Source organism: Triturus cristatus, chromosome 2_1, assembly GCF_964204655.1.
Source record: "Triturus cristatus chromosome 2_1, aTriCri1.1, whole genome shotgun sequence".
Lineage (NCBI taxonomy): Eukaryota > Metazoa > Chordata > Amphibia > Caudata > Salamandridae > Triturus > Triturus cristatus.
This window is the reverse complement of record NC_140581.1, coordinates 667,053,801-667,072,453: the sequence shown is the minus strand read 5'-3', so window position 1 is coordinate 667,072,453 and position 18,653 is coordinate 667,053,801. Positions and strand designations below refer to the sequence as shown.

Here is an 18,653-nt window from a genome sequence, read left to right as displayed (position 1 = left end):
TCAGGGACATGGTGTGGGCCTATAGGACCACTGTTCATAAGGCAGACTTTAAATCGCCTTTTGAACTCATGCGAGGGAGACGTCCTGGCACTAAACTTGCTCCCTCTTGGATTAAAAATTCAGCTCTTGGTTGCACTCAGCAAGAGTCAATTGTTAAAATGGGGAGTACAATTTCTGTGGGTGACTTGGTCAAAGTCAAATCGGGGAGAGTGGCCAAGGGTCTTTCGAAGTTTAGGGGTCCACATGTGGTGAAGAAGGTTTTTCAGCATTATGTGGTGCTTGACAATGGGGAAAAGTGGAACCTTCGAAGGGTGGCTTTGTATAGCAAGTCTGCTGTGGTTAAGGATTTTCTTACACCTGTTGTTTCAGGTGCAACCAGTAGCGGTTATTTGTTTTCCACTCCGGAAGATGTTACTTTGGGTATGAGTTCAAGCCGCTGTAGGGAGGATGGTGGTGGTGATGCTTGTAGTTCTTCTGATGTACAGAGTCAAGCCCGTGTTAACAATGATTCTGTTCACTGCGAGGAGACCAGAGTTGTGAGGTCTCGCAGACCTCCAGCTTATTTGGTTGATTATGTGTGTCACAAGTAATGTGATCGCTTCTTGGGGTACATCATTTCTTTGTTTTGGTTTAGGGAAGAAGATGTGTTGTAAATACTTATTTACGTATTAGCCTTGCTTGTACTTACTCTGTTTCTGGTGTGTGTGTAAAGCCTTCCTTTATGTCCTTTCCCAGTTTAGATCCTAGAACGCTTGTAGTGTTCTTAGTACTAGCATGTTACTGTTGTGGGGATTCCAGCTGTTGGCAGTTGGTGTCCGGTCTGCGGTTGTGGTGTACGCTTTGTTTGTGCTCTGCAAATAAAGATCCTACTTTATACAGAAGAGGTTCCTGCGTTCATTCCTGTGTTTACTTACATCACTATCCCTTCATTTTGGCACTTCACTCCTGCTCTCACGCCCCCAAATTAGAAGTGCTTGGCATAGGTGGTGCAGGGGAAGTTGTTCCTTCTATATTGTTGCTTCCTCAATTTGGAATGCACTCTGTCTTGACCTGTTCATAACACAGAGGACAATTTTATTTTTAAGATGACTTTTAAAATTCAATTAGTTCATTGATTATCTTCATATCTTGTCTGATGTTGTTAGCTCAGAAAAAAGATGCCTTATGACGTTTGATGAACTTTATAAGTAGCAACTCAACACATATCTTGCAGGTTTTAAGTGTACCTAGTGACTACCCCCAAGCTATGAATGTGGGGTCTGTGGCAATTTTAGAAGAAATTGAGCTGAAACAATGGACTGTGCCTCAATCCTTTGGCGATGGAGCATTGCCATTAGAGGGATAGCTCTGGTGTCTTCCGCCTGACCTATGGGTAGACTGAGACACAGTTCAGCATGTGAAGCCTGAACATATAATGTATGTCTAACTAAAGGCACACATATTTCACCTGAAGCTAATACTGCTTTTATCATTTTCTTAGAGTACATTGTAAGACAGATGTAGAATTAGCTTCAATATAGCGCTTTTATGTTTTTTCTCTGGGATGGTGTCTATGCAGAGGCAGCATACCAGCACTCTCCTTCTGAAGGCATTGCATCACTGTGACCTGCCCCTTCAAACTAGTGCAGTTTGGCAGCAACTCAAGACACCGTATTCTGTTGTCAAAATAAACCTGGGGGTGTCGTAGGCAGCCTAGCTCTAATATTATACTTAATATATTGCCAATGAAAAATCACTGCACAATGAATATACTAATTTGCCCACTCTTTGTGCTAGTGTTACACTGACAAACTGGTAACCATATTGTGTATTTGGTCTCCATTTTGTGTCCCATTTAAGAGTCTCCCTTTCTCTGTCGAGGCCAAGCTCACAGCTATAATTAGTGTACAAGCTTATTAGACACTAATGGAGAATATGGTCATTCTTCTCTAAGGAATTTTGGGGAAATTTGTAACAGATGTTGCATTTTATAATACACATTACCCCTGCAGGATTTAAAAACGACATTGATTTGGCACTTTACGTCACTTCATGTTCCAGGGGGCTTCAGAACAGAAGTGCCAGCATGGTGTTTGTTATTACAACATATGCTATTAAGAGGCATAATTTCTCTTCCTGGTAGAATGACCTCTTTGCAGGACATTGCCCATCAACCACACTCTCTGTGGCAGATTTAGGTTAGACTTGCGACACTTTTACGCTGTTGTTGCGTCACTTTTGTGACGCAGCGGCGGCGTGAACCCTGCGCCACGTTGCGCCCTATTTACCTCGTGACGCATCTATGGAGATGCGTCACGGTGTAAAGCCCTGCGCCACATTAAACCTGCGTCAGGTTTAATGTATGCAGGGTGGGCGTTCCATCGGAAAAAGCCTCGGAAAAGTGACGCAGTGAAATCTACAAGATTTCACTCAGTCACTTTTAAGGCCAAGCTGCGTCAAACTCCAGCAATGCGCCGCCTTTCCGACAGGAGATGCGTCACGCATCTGTCCATCCGAGTGCCACGGTGCGCCGCATTGTAAATGCAGCGCATCAATGGTGGCAAACGGATGGGTGGATGCGTCGCAACTCTTCTGGCGCATCTCTGCTGATTAGCAGAGATGCGCCAGACGTCATAAATCTGCCCCTATGTGTTCAGGTTCCCGAAGGAATACTTCTATTTTCTACATGCTGGAACACCATTTGTTGCAAGGCGATTACCTTTTTAGCCAGGTCTTTGGCCTTGTGCCTTCTTTCGCGGATACAACTCAGTCATCCCATATCATAACTGCTCAAACGTTTTTTTTTATTTGGGATAGCCCAGACTCCTGGCAGAGTAATAAGCAAGGGGTAATACTGCCACTTGATTGGCCCTCACGTATTCAATCACAGCAGGATAGGAAGATGCATTAGAGACCAAACCCATGACATGACAGTTACAAACCTCGAAAACAGGTGTGGTAGCCTACTATGCTCATAATTCTGAGACCTATACATGTGTGCTGCCTCAAACAAGCATATGTTTCCTGATGCGCAGACTGAAAACGGACTTTAGGTCAACAGTAGTATACAAGCGTCTTTCTAAAGATGCACTTAAACATATTCAATGAGCTCATTGGCATTTCACAGAAGAAAAGAAATATTTGGAAAACTGGAATATTGGTTCATCGTTTTGAAATAACTTCACTAAAACTGGTTCTCAAGTGACTTGTACTGATATCTAAAGAAGATGCTTTTTAGTTGTCAAATAACTTACTCCCCATTTTAAAACTCTTTCAGGAGCCTATAAACACCGTTAAATTCACTAAAATATGTTTGTTGTAATCATAATGGTTTGACCAATATTCTTAAACTGCACAATTTATCACTTTTTTCTTCTATTGGCACTATAGATAACTCTGCCCCATCGTTGGAAGTGTTAGTCTCACCTCCATCTCCCCAAATTTGGGTCTAGTTACGCCCCTGACTGCACTACTTTACCAAAGTGTTGTTTCCCCCATGTGCAGCAGCAGAGAAGTTCTTGTGCAGTGCAGAGCCGCTTTTTTGCCTTTTTCTATACTTCATCAGGTTGCCAATTAGCAAAGCTGGAAAACGTATTTTTTAACCTGTGCGGCGTCATTAAGATTTACATTGACTGGGAAAGCAAGATGGCGATCACTTAGGACCACCGTACCAGGGCTCCTGCCCTAAGCCCCCGATTTGGCTTACCTGTGCCAAAATCAGTGGTTATCTCTCCCGACATCTACGCTAGGGGCTGATGATAGCTGGGTATCTGCTTACCGACGGATGCTTCTACAGCTTGTGGTACGGACGAGGACCCCGCTGGGTGAGGAGGAGGCCCCTGGCGGCGGCGCTTGCTTGAGAACGAAGGGAGCACGGAGGAGGAGCAGCTCTGCAGAACTCTATGGGCTGATCTCGAGGCTTGCCTGGTCAGTTAGTGACGTCCTGCAAGAGTGAGTGGGCCACGCTGCTACGAGATTCAGAAACAGCAGGAAGGAGAGGAAAGAGGCAGAGAGAGCGAGGAGAGGCAGTAAGAGAAAGAGAGTGCTAGAGGGCAAGATGGCGGCCGCTAGCGTGGCTGTGTGAGTGGTTGCTTCCTCACTCCCGGTGACTCTCCCCTGTTGGCACCTACCTGTAAAGCTGCAGAGAGGGCGCTTGCACAGGTGATTCTGAGTGATGCTGCAACAACATATGGATCAACGATAAACACCGTAGCAGCATATTGACTTGCTGAGAAAACAAAGATACGGAGATTAGCTGATATCGGCTTTTTCTGGCTGCTTGGTGCATTTCTTGATTAGCGGGTAACGCTGCTGAGACACAGCTGAGACACAACTTGTTCCATACGGGGAGATATATTTAGATATCTACGAGGCACGATCACTGTTTGTTGCGGCTGGAGCGATAAAGCTGGATAATTAAAAAAAAAACGGCAATTGCAAAAAAGAAAAAAAGGAAGCGTGCAAAGATATCATCAAATCTGCAACAAGAGGTAGTGTGGTTTGGCGTTGAAGAGTCCACCTTCCGCTGCAGAGTTATCTAACTGTGATTTATATCAGTATGGCAAGAGGTAGAGGTACAAAAACTCGTGGGGGAGCTGTGGTGGCGACCACGGCGACTACAGCGGATACCACTACTGTGAGACTCGCCAGTGATTCTGTTAATGTTGCTGATTTAGATAGCGCTATTGAGGGGTCTAATTCTATACAGGCGGCAGTGTGTAGAGGTGGAGCTCCAACAAGCGCTGATCCTACTTCTCAGACGCCGAAGAAGAATCAAAAGCAATCAGAGTGTGAAAGATCGAGTGGTCCCAGCTATTTTCAGTAAGCGTTTAACAAATAAAGGCAATACAAATATCGATCGGACAACACTACAGACTCAATGCTTGGTGCAGAATGTAAGTCCTGTGCAGCATAAGCTGCCTGATACCCAAACTCAAACTCATGAGGCCGATGATTCAGCTTTAGGTCCAGCTCCGAATTCGGTAATATCGGCAGATAAATGCGCTGAGGTTGATGTTGGATCAGATGGCAAGTTTTACTCCATGTCGGACCTGTCTGCAGTATCGGAACTGGACAATGATGAAAGTGATAAGGAAACGGAAACTGATGATGAAATAGAGGGGCTCAGCACTACAGGTGACTGGGCCAATGAGGAGGAATTTGGGATAGAGCAGTCATTTAATCATGAAACGGTGAAAAAGCTACAAGATCCTGTTGAACACCCTTCCAATGTATTGTCTGGTGGGATCACTCAACCCAGATGGGAGATTTCTGCCAGTAAGGATTCTGCTTCTGTATCTGTATCTGAAGAATTGTTATTATCAGTTAATATGGATGTAGCCGATGGCATGAATACAGGTGTTCAACGCTCTCCTGTAACTTTGGAATTAATCTATAAGAGCATAATGGATCACCGTGCTGAGACAAAGTCTGAGAACCTTCGCATGCAGGGGGCAGTTCGCAAATTGCAAAATTCAGTAAGAAGACTGGTGAAAACATCAACAGAAATCAATACAAGAGTTGCATTGGTAGAGGAGCAGATCTCTGGAACTGAAGATACCTTGATTAGACAACAATCAGACATTGGGTTGTTGGTAAAAACAAAACTAGATGTGGATTTGTTAGACCTGGCACCTTGGCGTGAGTTTCCCTCCCACTTTTTGATGGTGTGCCTCGATTGTTTTGCTGGTGTTGTCCGCTCAGGGCACTGCGCCACGGCTAATCCGTGCCGCAGTGCAAGTGCTCCCTAGGTAAAGTGTACCTGTAATTGATGTTCATGATTGGTTTATTGGATTCATTGTCAGTCCCCAGTAAAGTGCACCAGGGGTGCCAGGGCTTGTGAATGCCAATGCTGCTGGTGGGCTTGCAGCGCTGGTTGCGCCACCCACAGAAAGCGGCCTTGTAAAATGTGTCTAGGGTCTGCCACCACAGACCCTGTGCGCGGTCTGGGACGTCGCGCTGACTGCGCAAGTGCCCCCACTTGCCAGTCCCTAAACCTTCCCTTACCTACATATTAGCCACCCCTCTGGTAGGCCCACGGGCAGGGTGCATTGTAGGCATAAGGTAGGACATGCCCTGATGTGTGTGGCATGTCTTAGTAGTGAATTACAGCCATTTTCGTTCTTCACTATTGAAGGCTACCTGCTCTCCATAGGCCAGAATGGGCTGCCGGGATCACGCCAACGCTGTGACCCCAGTGGACTCAGAGAGCATGGTAGGATGTCAAGTTTAGTATGCCTGAACTCAGAATAATAAAATACTTCTTGTAGTCAAATTTATTTTAATATCCTGGGTTTGTAAATACTACTTTTAGAAAGTTAGTATTTACTGACCTGACCATCTCAGTCCGCCTCTGCTGTGTGTATGTGTTCTGCCTGGCAACAGTAAGGAGCAGGGTTGGGGAATCCCCAGAGACAGGTTGGCTGCCAGGTGGTGGGTAGAGAGGTGACACCTGGATGGGTGGGAGGAGTACACCTTGACTCTTGAATAGACCTGTGCTCTGCCACCACAAAGCCGGCGCCACCCCCTGTGGGGCGGCTGATGTCTCTGCCCTGCTGCTGAAAGGAAAGAGCAGAGTTACCATAACAAAGTGCTCCAGAACTGGACTGAGCCAGGCCTAGGCCCCCTGGCGCTAAAGAACAAAAGAATCATGGTATAAAAGTAGGAGCCTGGCTCCTAAGAAATCAGAATCCTGTTTACCACAAAGAACCTCTGCCCGACTAGAAGGAGAAGAAGACGCTGGAGGAGCTGGCCTGCTGCTTGCCTTGCTGAGAAAGGAGAGGAAGAGACTTACTGAAAAGACTTTGCTACTTTGTGCTTGAACATTCTCCAAGGGCTTGATCTGAGCTTGCCCCCTGAACTGAACCCCAGGACCAGTGGGTTCTCTGTGCTTTTGCTCGTCCTCCAATTCGAGCCGTGTGTGCATCCCGCTGGAAAGAGACTGCGCCCCTCATCGCCCCTCCTAGGGCCGTGACACTCAGGAGCTTGCCTGCCTCAACCCTGTGAGAGCCTCGCTCCGCCCGGAGCCGCTCTCTGTCCCCGGGCTAGGGTGCCTGCACCCCTGTCACCGCCTGCCACTGGAGCGCGCTGAACGCGCTATCCCCCCTCCGGCCGGAAACCGTCCGACGACTGTGATCTACGCCGGGTCATCCAGCTGCACTGACTGTGCCCTGTGACCCCGCTTCGCTATCCCCGGACATCTCAGGCCGCGCCACCCCCGTTGTGGAGACCCCCCTGCACCGCCGTGCTGAGGGTCGCTGGCCGCGCCTGCCTACCTGCCCACACCCGCTGATCGAGGACCCAAGACCACTTCCCAAGCTGAGAGTCGCACCGACCTGTGTCGACTCTCCACGTCACGAAAGAAGTTCCAGTATCGGGCTCGGGGCCCGCAACGCCTTATTTCCCCGTTCGCAGGAGCCGATCTCTGTAAGTACTGGAACCACAAGTAACATTTGCAAGAGAAACTACGAACAAAGAACATTTGCCTGCTTTACAACCTGGTGGCATAGCGAAAACGTTATTGGTCTTGTGATAAGTCTGCTGAGATATATATACCTATTTTTACATAAAGAAGCGTATTTTTCTACATATCCAAGTCTGGTGTCCGTTTCTGGGGGGATTGATGTATTTACTGTGTGTGTGATTGTAAGTGCTTAACCAACAACGCCTGAGGAATCGCCTTGGCTGCTCACGCCACGCACCTAGAGGGTGAGCAAGGGTCATTCACAAGGGCTTATCCTGCGCCCTGACGTAGAGGAGAGGGTTCCTGCTTGACACAAGGGCAACCTTGCGCCAACCAGAGACCCCCAAGTCTAACATTGTTGGCAGCGGCTGGGATTTCGGATTTGCATTTGTAATTTGCATACAGTGAATTATTAATCACCAGATAGTGAGAGCAGACCAAGTAACGCAGCCACAGGTTTTTATTTGTTGAACTTTGTTGAGACATCTGCCATTACTGCAACCATGCCTGGCTCACTCTCTACTGGAAGAGCACTCTCTGTGATTTCTGGAATGGATGAGGTGGATTGGGAGAGACTGGAAGGTTACACAGCGGAGCAATTGAAAGGCTACAGTGTAAAATTCCGAGTTCCCCGTGCTGGATTCAGGAAGAAGAACCAGTACACCAAAGCGTTGAGAGCCTGGAAGGAGTCACGAGACCCACGGAATGCGGGGGACATCGTTCCACCCGACAACCTTGAGGAGCCCAGCAGAGTCCGGTCGCCAGAGGAGCTGGCAGACAGGGCAGCCGACAGGGCGCATGCAATGGAGATGGCAAAGTTGGCAGGACAAATGGAAATGGAAAAGCAGAAGTTGGCCCTGGAGGCACAACTACACCAAATGGATCATGATATAAGATTGAAGGAGTTGGAGCTGAAGGCGAAAAGTTTGGACACCGCTCCTTCTGGTGGCAGCACTCCACCGGTGCAGGTAGAGTCCAAGGTGTACATCCCCAAAGATGTAGTAAAGGAGTATTTTAGAAAGGATGACATAGGGCAGTGGTTTAGAGCCTATGAGGTGGCCATGTCTTCACACCGGGTCCCTCAGAAAGACTGGGGAGCGGGGTTGTGGGGAAGGTTCCTTGCTGAAGGGCGTGACACACTGTTAGATTTGCCCCTAGAAGTCCAGACCTCATACCCCCATATGAAGGAAGCTTTAATGACAAGGTATGGGTTAACTCCGGAGCTATATAGACAGAGGTTCAGGGAGACTAACAAGATCCCTGAGAGTACGTATGTGGAGTATGTAACTTTTTTCTGCAGAGCACTGGATGGTTGGGTGAAGGGTAGCAAAGTGAATGATTATCAAGGGCTGGTTGATTTAATTGCATGGGAGCACTTGTCCAGTCAATGTTTTCCTGAGCTACGCCAGCACCTGATTGATAGCAAGCTGTCCAACCCGAGGAAGCTTGCTGAGGAGGCGGACCGCTGGCTCAGCACCAGGGTCCACAAGGGTCAAGTGGGAGACTCCGCCAAAGGTGGGCAGGGTCCCCAGCAGAAGAGTGGGGGGGACAAGGGTAAACAGAAATGGTTCCAAAAAGGCCCCCAAAGTAATCCCCAAGGGAACCAGCAGAAGGGTTCTCAGCCTCCCCCACCCCCGCAGCAGAACGGGGCCCCGACAGGTAGGCCTGTTCCAAAGGGGCCCTTCAATTGTTACAGGTGTGGTGACCCGGGTCACATTGCCTCTGATCCTAAGTGTCGCCTGTTTGGTAAGACCGCACCCACTGGTGCTCCACCCCGGCAAGTAGCTAGTGTTAACTTTGGGGAGGAGGTAGCAGTCCAGGAGGGTGGGGGTCCCGGGCAGATGACCCTAGTCTCGCTAGGAGACAGTGAGATGGTCCCCGAAACTTACTTGCCCTCTAACACTAAGAAATATGGGCAAGTAGTGACCATCAATGGAAAGAAGGTTGAGGCTCTTAGAGATACAGGAGCCAGCGTGACCTCGGTGAGGCAACACCTGGTGTCTCAAGAGCAGATTGTACCCAATGCCTACTGTAGGGTTGTCAATGCTGACAACATAGAGAGTCGCTGTCCAATGGCTCAAGTTCCCTTTGAGTGGGGGGAGGTCTCGGGTACTCTACAAGTCGCTGTGAGAACTGACATGCCTGTAGACTGTCTGCTAGGGAACGACCTGGAGAGCTCCCCTTGGGAAAAGGTGGAGAAGACCACGCATCTGAGGATGGTGGGTCTACCCGACTGGGCGTGCGTGACCACCCGGTCCATGGCAGCCAGTAGGGGTGTTGAGAGGGTCCTGGAGCCTGAGGGAGAGGTCCAGGAACCGGCCTTAGGGAGAAGGCGCAGGAGGCGCGGGAAGCCGGCCCCCGAAGTTCCCCCGGCCCAGGAGGAAGCAGACCCGGAGGGGGATGCTCTGGAGCCTACCGGGGAACAGATCGCCGAACTGGGAGACTTGCCTGAGCTGACCCATTAGCAGCAAGAAGGAGGTCCCTCCAGGGAGGAATTCTGCAGGGAGCAGAAAGAATGCCCTTCTCTCGTGGGTATGCGGCAGCAGGCTGCAGACCAGGCCAATGGTGTTCAGGCCAAAACACACTACGTGTACTGGGAGAGTGACCTCCTGTATTCCGAGCCTAAGGCTGCTGAACCTGGGTCAGCCCGTGTGCTGGTGGTACCCCAGAAGTTCAGAACCTTCCTACTGGGGCTGGCTCACGATGTGCCGTTAGCAGGACATTTGGGGATGGACAAGACCTATGACAGGCTTGTCACCCACTTTTACTGGCCCCAAATGCATAAGAATTCAGATTCCTACTGCAGAACCTGTCAGACTTGCCAGGCAAGTGGTAAGAGCGGAGGGAAGCACAAGGCTCCTCTGCAACCTTTTCCTGTGGTCGGTACGCCATTCCAACGAGTGAGTATTGATATTGTGGGGCCTCTGGACCCCAAGACAGCCCTGGGCAACACGTTCATCCTGGTCTTGGTGGACCATGCCACCCGGTACCCTGAAGCCATCCCTCTGAGGACAGTGGCGGCCCCCGTGGTGGGACGAGCACTGATGGGAATTTTCTCCCGAGTGGGATTCCCTCTAGAGGTGGTGAGCGACAGGGGGACCAATTTCATATCCACATATATGAAATCCCTGTGGAAGGAGTGTGGGGTAACTTACAAGTTCACCACTCCTTACCACCCCCAAGGAAATGGGTTGGTTGAGAGATTCAACCGAACCCTCAAAGGCATGATCATGGGCCTGGACGGTCCAATGAGGCGTAAGTGGGACGTCCTCTTGCCATGCCTGCTCTTCGCTTACCGAGAGGTGCCACAGAAGTCTCTAGGGTTCAGCCCCTTTGAGCTTCTGTATGGTCACCCGGTAAGAGGACCTCTGAGTTTGGTAAAGGAAGGCTGGGAGCAATCTCCCAGGAAACCTCCCCAGAATGTATACAGTTACATGCTGGCCTTCCGAAACCAGACTAGGCGTTTCAGGCAACTTGCTGAGGCAAATCTGGAAGCCAGCCAGGAGGAGATGAAGCGGTGGTACGACTGGAATGCCACTCTGGTAGAGCTTCAACCTGGACAAAAGGTGTGGGTCTTGGCCCCAGTGGAGCCTTGTGCACTTCAGGATAAGTGGACAGGTCCATTTGAGGTTGTGGAGCGCAAAAGTCCTATCACCTACTTGGTGGACATGCGGTCTCCCAGGAACCCTTTGAGGGTCCTACATGTTAACCGCCTTAAGCCCCACTTAGAGAGGACCGAAGTGGGCATGCTGCTGGCCACTGATGATGGAATGGAAGAGGAGACCGAGCCTCTTCCTGACCTCTTAGTAGCCTCTGAGAAAGATGGGTCAGTGGATGGAGTTAACCTCTCACCCACCCTGACGCCCGAACAACAGGAAGATTGCCGCCACTTGCTGGGGCAGTTCTCCGATAGATTCTCCCTGGTTCCTGGTGTCACAGATTGGTGCGTCCATGATGTGGACACAGGAGACAGCTTACCTGTGAAGCACAAGGCTTACAGGGTAACTGACAGGGTCAGAGCTTGCATCAAGGAGGAGGTCTCCAAAATGCTTGCGCTAGGGGTGGTTGAGTCCTCCAGCAGTCCTTGGTCCAGCCCCGTGGTCTTGGTCCCCAAAGCTGCTGCGCCGGGAGCCACACCTGAACTCCGGTTCTGTGTGGACTACAGAGGACTCAATTCAGTAACGAAGACTGACGCGCACCCCATCCCCAGAGCTGATGAGCTCATTGATCGGCTGGGGGCTGCCCGGTTCCTCAGCACGTTTGATTTAACGTCTGGGTACTGGCAGATCGCCTTGACCGATGGGGCCAAAGAGAGGTCAGCATTCTCTACTCCAGATGGGCACTTCCAGTTCCGAGTCATGCCATTTGGAATGAAGAATGCCCCTGCCACCTTTCAGAGGTTGGTCAACCAGGTACTGGTTGGGCTGGATGCGTTCAGTGCCGCCTACCTGGATGACATCGCAGTGTTCAGTGCCACCTGGCCCGAACACCTGCGCCACCTCTGGGAAGTGTTGATGGCTCTGCGCCGAGCAGGCCTCACGATCAAGGCAAGCAAGTGCCAGATCGGGCAGGGTTCCGTGGTGTACTTGGGACACCAAGTGGGGAGTGGCAAGGTGGCACCCTTGCAACCCAAAATTGAGACCATCCTGGCTTGGGAACCCCCCAAGACGCAGACCGCAGTGAGGGCCTTCCTGGGGCTCACTGGGTACTACAGGAGGTTTGTCAAGGGCTATGGAACGATTGTTGCCCCCTTGACAGAGCTGACTTCCAAGAAGCAGCCCAGGAACGTGATTTGGACTGACACCTGTCAGAAAGCTTTCGACACCCTGAAGACTGCCATGTGCACGGCGCCCGTGCTCTTGGCCCCTGACTTCTCCAAGGAATTCCTAGTACAGACAGACGCTTCAGAGCATGGTGTAGGGGCTGTTCTCTCACAGATGACTGAGGAGGGCTGGGACCAACCCGTAGCCTTCATCAGTAGGAGGTTACTTCCACGGGAAAGTAGGTGGAGTGCAATTGAGCGAGAAGCATTTGCTGTGGTCTGGGCGCTGAAGAAGCTAAGACCCTACTTGTTTGGGTCTCACTTCCGGGTTCAGACGGACCACAGGCCCCTCAGATGGTTGATGCAAATGAGGGGTGAGAACCCGAAGCTGTTGAGGTGGTCCATCTCCCTACAGGGTATGGACTTTACTTTGGAACACCGTCCTGGTACAGATCACGCCAACGCTGACGGTCTGTCCAGGTATTTCCGCCTTAGTGACGAGGAACCCCCTGGGCAAGGGTAGTTCTCCCCACATTTCAGCTGGAGGGGACACGTGTTAGACCTGGCACCTTGGCGTGAGTTTCCCTCCCACTTTTTGATGGTGTGCCTCGATTGTTTTGCTGGTGTTGTCCGCTCAGGGCACTGCGCCACGGCTAATCCGTGCCGCAGTGCAAGTGCTCCCTAGGTAAAGTGTACCTGTAATTGATGTTCATGATTGGTTTATTGGATTCATTGTCAGTCCCCAGTAAAGTGCACCAGGGGTGCCAGGGCTTGTGAATGCCAATGCTGCTGGTGGGCTTGCAGCGCTGGTTGCGCCACCCACAGAAAGCGGCCTTGTAAAATGTGTCTAGGGTCTGCCACCGCAGACCCTGTGCGCGGTCTGGGACGTCGCGCTGACTGCGCAAGTGCCCCCACTTGCCAGTCCCTAAACCTTCCCTTACCTACATATTAGCCACCCCTCTGGTAGGCCCACGGGCAGGGTGCATTGTAGGCATAAGGTAGGACATGCCCTGATGTGTGTGGCATGTCTTAGTAGTGAATTACAGCCATTTTCGTTCTTCACTATTGAAGGCCACCTGCTCTCCATAGGCCAGAATGGGCTGCCGGGATCACGCCAACGCTGTGACCCCAGTGGACTCAGAGAGCATGGTAGGATGTCAAGTTTAGTATGCCTGAACTCAGAATAATAAAATACTTCTTGTAGTCAAATTTATTTTAATATCCTGGGTTTGTAAATACTACTTTTAGAAAGTTAGTATTTACTGACCTGACCATCTCAGTCCGCCTCTGCTGTGTGTATGTGTTCTGCCTGGCAACAGTAAGGAGCAGGGTTGGGGAATCCCCAGAGACAGGTTGGCTGCCAGGTGGTGGGTAGAGAGGTGACACCTGGATGGGTGGGAGGAGTACACCTTGACTCTTGAATAGACCTGTGCTCTGCCACCACAAAGCCGGCGCCACCCCCTGTGGGGCGGCTGATGTCTCTGCCCTGCTGCTGAAAGGAAAGAGCAGAGTTACCATAACAAAGTGCTCCAGAACTGGACTGAGCCAGGCCTAGGCCCCCTGGCGCTAAAGAACAAAAGAATCATGGTATAAAAGTAGGAGCCTGGCTCCTAAGAAATCAGAATCCTGTTTACCACAAAGAACCTCTGCCCGACTAGAAGGAGAAGAAGACGCTGGAGGAGCTGGCCTGCTGCTTGCCTTGCTGAGAAAGGAGAGGAAGAGACTTACTGAAAAGACTTTGCTACTTTGTGCTTGAACATTCTCCAAGGGCTTGATCTGAGCTTGCCCCCTGAACTGAACCCCAGGACCAGTGGGTTCTCTGTGCTTTTGCTCGTCCTCCAATTTGAGCCGTGTGTGCATCCCACTGGAAAGAGACTGCGCCCCTCATCGCCCCTCCTAGGGCCGTGACACTCAGGAGCTTGCCTGCCTCAACCCTGTGAGAGCCTCGCTCCGTCCGGAGCCGCTCTCTGTCCCCGGGCTAGGGTGCCTGCACCCCTGTCACCGCCTGCCACTGGAGCGCGCTGAACGCGCTATCCCCCCTCCGGCCGGAAACCGTCCGACGACTGTGATCTACGCCGGGTCATCCAGCTGCACTGACTGTGCCCTGTGACCCCGCTTCGCTATCCCCGGACATCTCAGGCCGCGCCGCCCCCGTTGTGGAGACCCCCCTGCACCGCCGTGCTGAGGGTCGCTGGCCGCGCCTGCCTACCTGCCCACACCCGCTGATCGAGGACCCAAGACCACTTCCCAAGCTGAGAGTCGCACCGACCTGTGTCGACTCTCCACGTCACGAAAGAAGTTCCAGTATCGGGCTCGGGGCCCGCAACGCCTTATTTCCCCGTTCGCAGGAGCCGATCTCTGTAAGTACTGGAACCACAAGTAACATTTGCAAGAGACTACAAAGTATCCATTTGAAACTACGAACAAAGAACATTTGCCTGCTTTACAACCTGGTGGCATAGCGAAAACGTTATTGGTCTTGTGATAAGTCTGCTGAGATATATATACCTATTTTTACATAAAGAAGCGTATTTTTCTACATATCCAAGTCTGGTGTCCGTTTCTGGGGGGATTGATGTATTTACTGTGTGTGTGATTGTAAGTGCTTAACCAACAACGCCTGAGGAATCGCCTTGGCTGCTCACGCCACGCACCTAGAGGGTGAGCAAGGGTCATTCACAAGGGCTTATCCTGCGCCCTGACGTAGAGGAGAGGGTTCCTGCTTGACACAAGGGCAACCTTGCGCCAACCAGAGACCCCCAAGTCTAACAGGATTGGAAATTGTCGGATTTAGAAAACCGATCCAGACGTAATAATCTCTGAGTGTTGGGTGTGGAAGAATCAAAAGAAGGGCAGGATCCACGAAAATTCATTGTGGCTATATTCAAGGAGGCTTTCCCGGAGCTTCAGGATTGGAATTGGGACAAAGAGATAGTGCGAGCACATAGATATCCTTTTGGATTACGTAAAAGGAAAGGCGATTCACGATCAGATGCTAACAAATTCCCTAGGGCCATTCTTATTTGCATCAATAACTATCTACTTCGTGAAGTAGTATACGACCTAGCTCGCCCGGATAGGAGACAAAAAGGTATCGGATGTGAGTTTTTCGTACGCCCCGATTTCAGTCCAGATACTGTTCAGTTAAGATGGCGATTACGCCAAACGATTCCATTATTTCAGTCTAAGGGGGCGATGGCTTTTCTCCTCAATCCTGCCAAGTTAAAAGTAGTACATAATGAACATACCCGGTATTTCACTTCCGAGACTATGGCACAAGAGTTTTTGAAATCGTTTGATAAAGCATAATTAATTTTCTATACTACATTATACTACACTATTCAAATGGTCATTTGAAATATGATGGAAGAAAAGAAGAAGAGCAGAATTAATAAGAGTCAATGTAGTATCAATGTAGTATCAGACAGTTTCTCCTTCTTTTAGGATTGGCTGAAGTAATCCTCTCCCCTTTTTTTTTCTTTTCTCTTTTTTTTGTTTGTGTGGTCCTACTCCTCATTTTGTATGTGTAGTAAGGTAATAGAACCTGTGATCTTTTATGTAGGAACACTATTGATTTGAGTGCAGGATATGAAAGTGTAATGATAGGCTTTCCAGTGTAAGGGGGTATTGTCTAATATGGCATAGTTATGCTATAAATTAAGATCAAAGGGTAATGGATGCTAAGGGATATTTGTTTATGGGCTGAAGGTACTTAGCACTGGCTTAGCTGCCTTCATAATTATTATTGGATGGAAAAGTACCTCTGACCTATGCTTTATTTTTTTATTTTTTATTCTGAGACAGCTAAAAGGGGAAAAATGGGAGGAAATAATAATGGGAAGGGGGAAGGAGAAGGAAAAAAAAAATGAGAGAAAAGGGGAGGAAAAAAAAAGGAAGAAAAGGAAGGGAGAAGGAAGGAAAAAGGAAAAAAAAAAAGAGCTGGTGTAATCACAAAAAAGTGTCTTGTAATGAGTGCTGTTTAGGGGGGGTGTCGGGGGTGGGTTCCCTGCAACCATTTCTTCCATCACAGAGGACAGGATCCTCAGTTCCCGTGGTTGGTGGTGGGGGTTGGGTGGGAAGGGGGGGGGCTCTTTGGGTGCTGGGTGGGTTGTTTAGAGGGGGGTTTTGGGGGAGAAAATTGAAAATAATACATGAGTGCAGTATAGACACAGGCTTTTTGTTTGATTCTTTTTTAAGTTTAACTCAGTGTCTATGGCAAGTAATAGAAGCGTATGTCCTATTTAATGGCAGATAGGGGTCTTAGGATTGGTACGTTGAATGTTAGGGGCCTAAATTCTTTAGATAAAAGACGTCGGGTGGCACAGGAGTTGAGGCTGCTATGTTGTGATATAATATGTCTCCAGGAGACCCATATAGTATGGGCTAAGCGGCGATTGTTGGAAGAGTTGGGATTTGCTTTAATTGCTTATACTAAATACACTTGTACAGTCAGAGGGGTTGCAATACTGGCTAAAAATCATATAAGTACTACTGGTAGGATTTTAACTGATGCATTGGGTCGGTGGGCTATTGCAGAATGTGTCGTAGGTGGTATGACTTGTACGATTTGTGGAGTATATGGGTCTAATATTGATGAGGATTCTGTTTTGGACTTCTTGAATGTTGAGCTATCGACTTGGTCTATGCCCTTGATTCTTTGTGGGGATTTTAATATAAATTTGACATCAAATGATTTCAAAGAGACTATTCAGTATAGGGGTAGAAAACCTCGTGTTTTTAAAGCTATACAATCAGTAGTGCAGGCACATGGTTTAGTAGATGCTTGATCCTTTCTGCAGGGGGGCAGAGCCTGGATATACTTTTTACTCATCTCCTCATCAGAAGTTAGTTAGACTGTTCCCCAATCTATTTTGTACCAAGCATACATTCATGTATATCCACGAATCACATCAGATCATGGTCCAGTTGTTATATCCATAAATTGCTCTTTATCTGTCAGGAAGCATAGGCTGTTTTCTTTTGATCGGAAGTTATTATTTGATCAGCAATTTGTAGAACAAATGAAGGAATGGATTACCAATTTCTTTAGATGGAATCGAGAAAGCACTCAACCTGGGTTTGTTTGGGATGCTTTTAAGGCCGCCTTTAGGGGAGAAGTCTTGAGCTACGGGTTATACAATCAAAAGCAGCAGGCGGCGAAATTTCAAGTGCTTTATAAGGCCCTGATTGTGGCTGAGGAATTGTTAATGCAGGGGGTACATACTGGGATCGATACAAGTGAATTTACAGCGGAGGTAGCTCGTCATAAAGCAAAAATTAATTTCCATTGGTCTCAGGAAGCTGCGAAAAAGTTCTTGATTAAACGACAATTGCAATATGAGTATGGGGAGGCAAGTGGCAGGTGCCTTGCCCTAAAACTTAGAGCAAGAACAGCCGCTCAAAAAATTGAGAATATTATAGATCAGAATGGAACCTTGGTTGAGGGTGCAAGTGGTATTTTAGAAGTGTTTAGACAATTTTATAGTAGCCTTTACCAAGGCGAGGCTCATGATGATGACAAAGCTTGCAATCTCCTCCGGCAATATTGTATATCAGAGCTTTCTCATGAGGAGGCAGCAAGATTAGATGCCCCAGTTACACTTGAGGAATTAGAAACAGCAGTGAATGGGTTGGCTAATGGCAAGGCGGCAGGCCCAGATAAAATACCACTGGAAGTGTATAAAAGTTTTTTTAGTGTATTGAAATCCGATTTCCTAGCTACAATCACAGCGGCCCAGAAGCAGGGTGCCCCTAAGTCTTGGGACGAAGCCGCAATTGTTGTGTTCCATAAAAAGGATAAGCCGAAAAATCTGCCTGGCTCTTATCGCCCCATATCACTTTTAAATGCAGATGGGAAAATTTACTCGAAGATATTGGCCGCTCGGCTGTCATCAGTCATTACTCCATTAGTGTCTAATATTCAACATGGATTTATTCTGCATCGGGGCACGACTAATCATGTTAATCGGGTAATTACACTCTTTGACTATGCTAATGTATCAGGGGAAGCGCTATCTTTAATTTTATTAGATGCTGAGAAGGCCTTCGACCGAGTCTCATGGAGTTTTTTATGGGAAGTATTGAAGTTACGGGGCTTTGGCCAGGAGTTCATAGCCTCGCTGCAGACTTTATATCGTCAACCTGTGGCCCGAATCAACACCATGGGACTCGAGTCGGAGGTAGTACAGATTCAACGCGGTACTAGGCAGGGGTGCCCATGCTCCCCTTTACTTTTTTCTTTATACATCAACCCATTTTTAAAGATGCTTGAGTCAAGTCTTAAGATACAGCCAGTAAACATTCAGAAGTATCAGTTTAAGGTTCTTGCGTATGCGGACGATGTAGCTATTGTTTCGCCAAGACCGTTGGCCGCAATGCAGGAAATAGAATACTTAGCTTCTGAATTTGGTGCAGCATCCGGATACAAGTTGAATGCAGCCAAGACTCAGA

The 18,653-nt window shown here is 48.9% G+C and overlaps 1 long non-coding RNA gene across 2 annotated transcripts in view; it reads right to left on the bottom strand.

The window, feature by feature from the left end:
- Nucleotides 1-18,653, bottom strand: part of LOC146865730 (uncharacterized) — a 108,565-nt gene that overhangs the window by 49,830 nt on the left and 40,082 nt on the right. The window contains exon 1 of one of the 2 annotated variants that reach the window (XR_014976686.1): nt 3,758-3,878. The exons of the other annotated variant lie outside the window; for it this stretch is intronic. This is a non-coding gene — a long non-coding RNA (uncharacterized LOC146865730). Of the gene's footprint in view, nt 1-3,757; nt 3,879-18,653 lie in introns of those variants that run through there. 2 annotated transcript variants of the gene reach the window in all.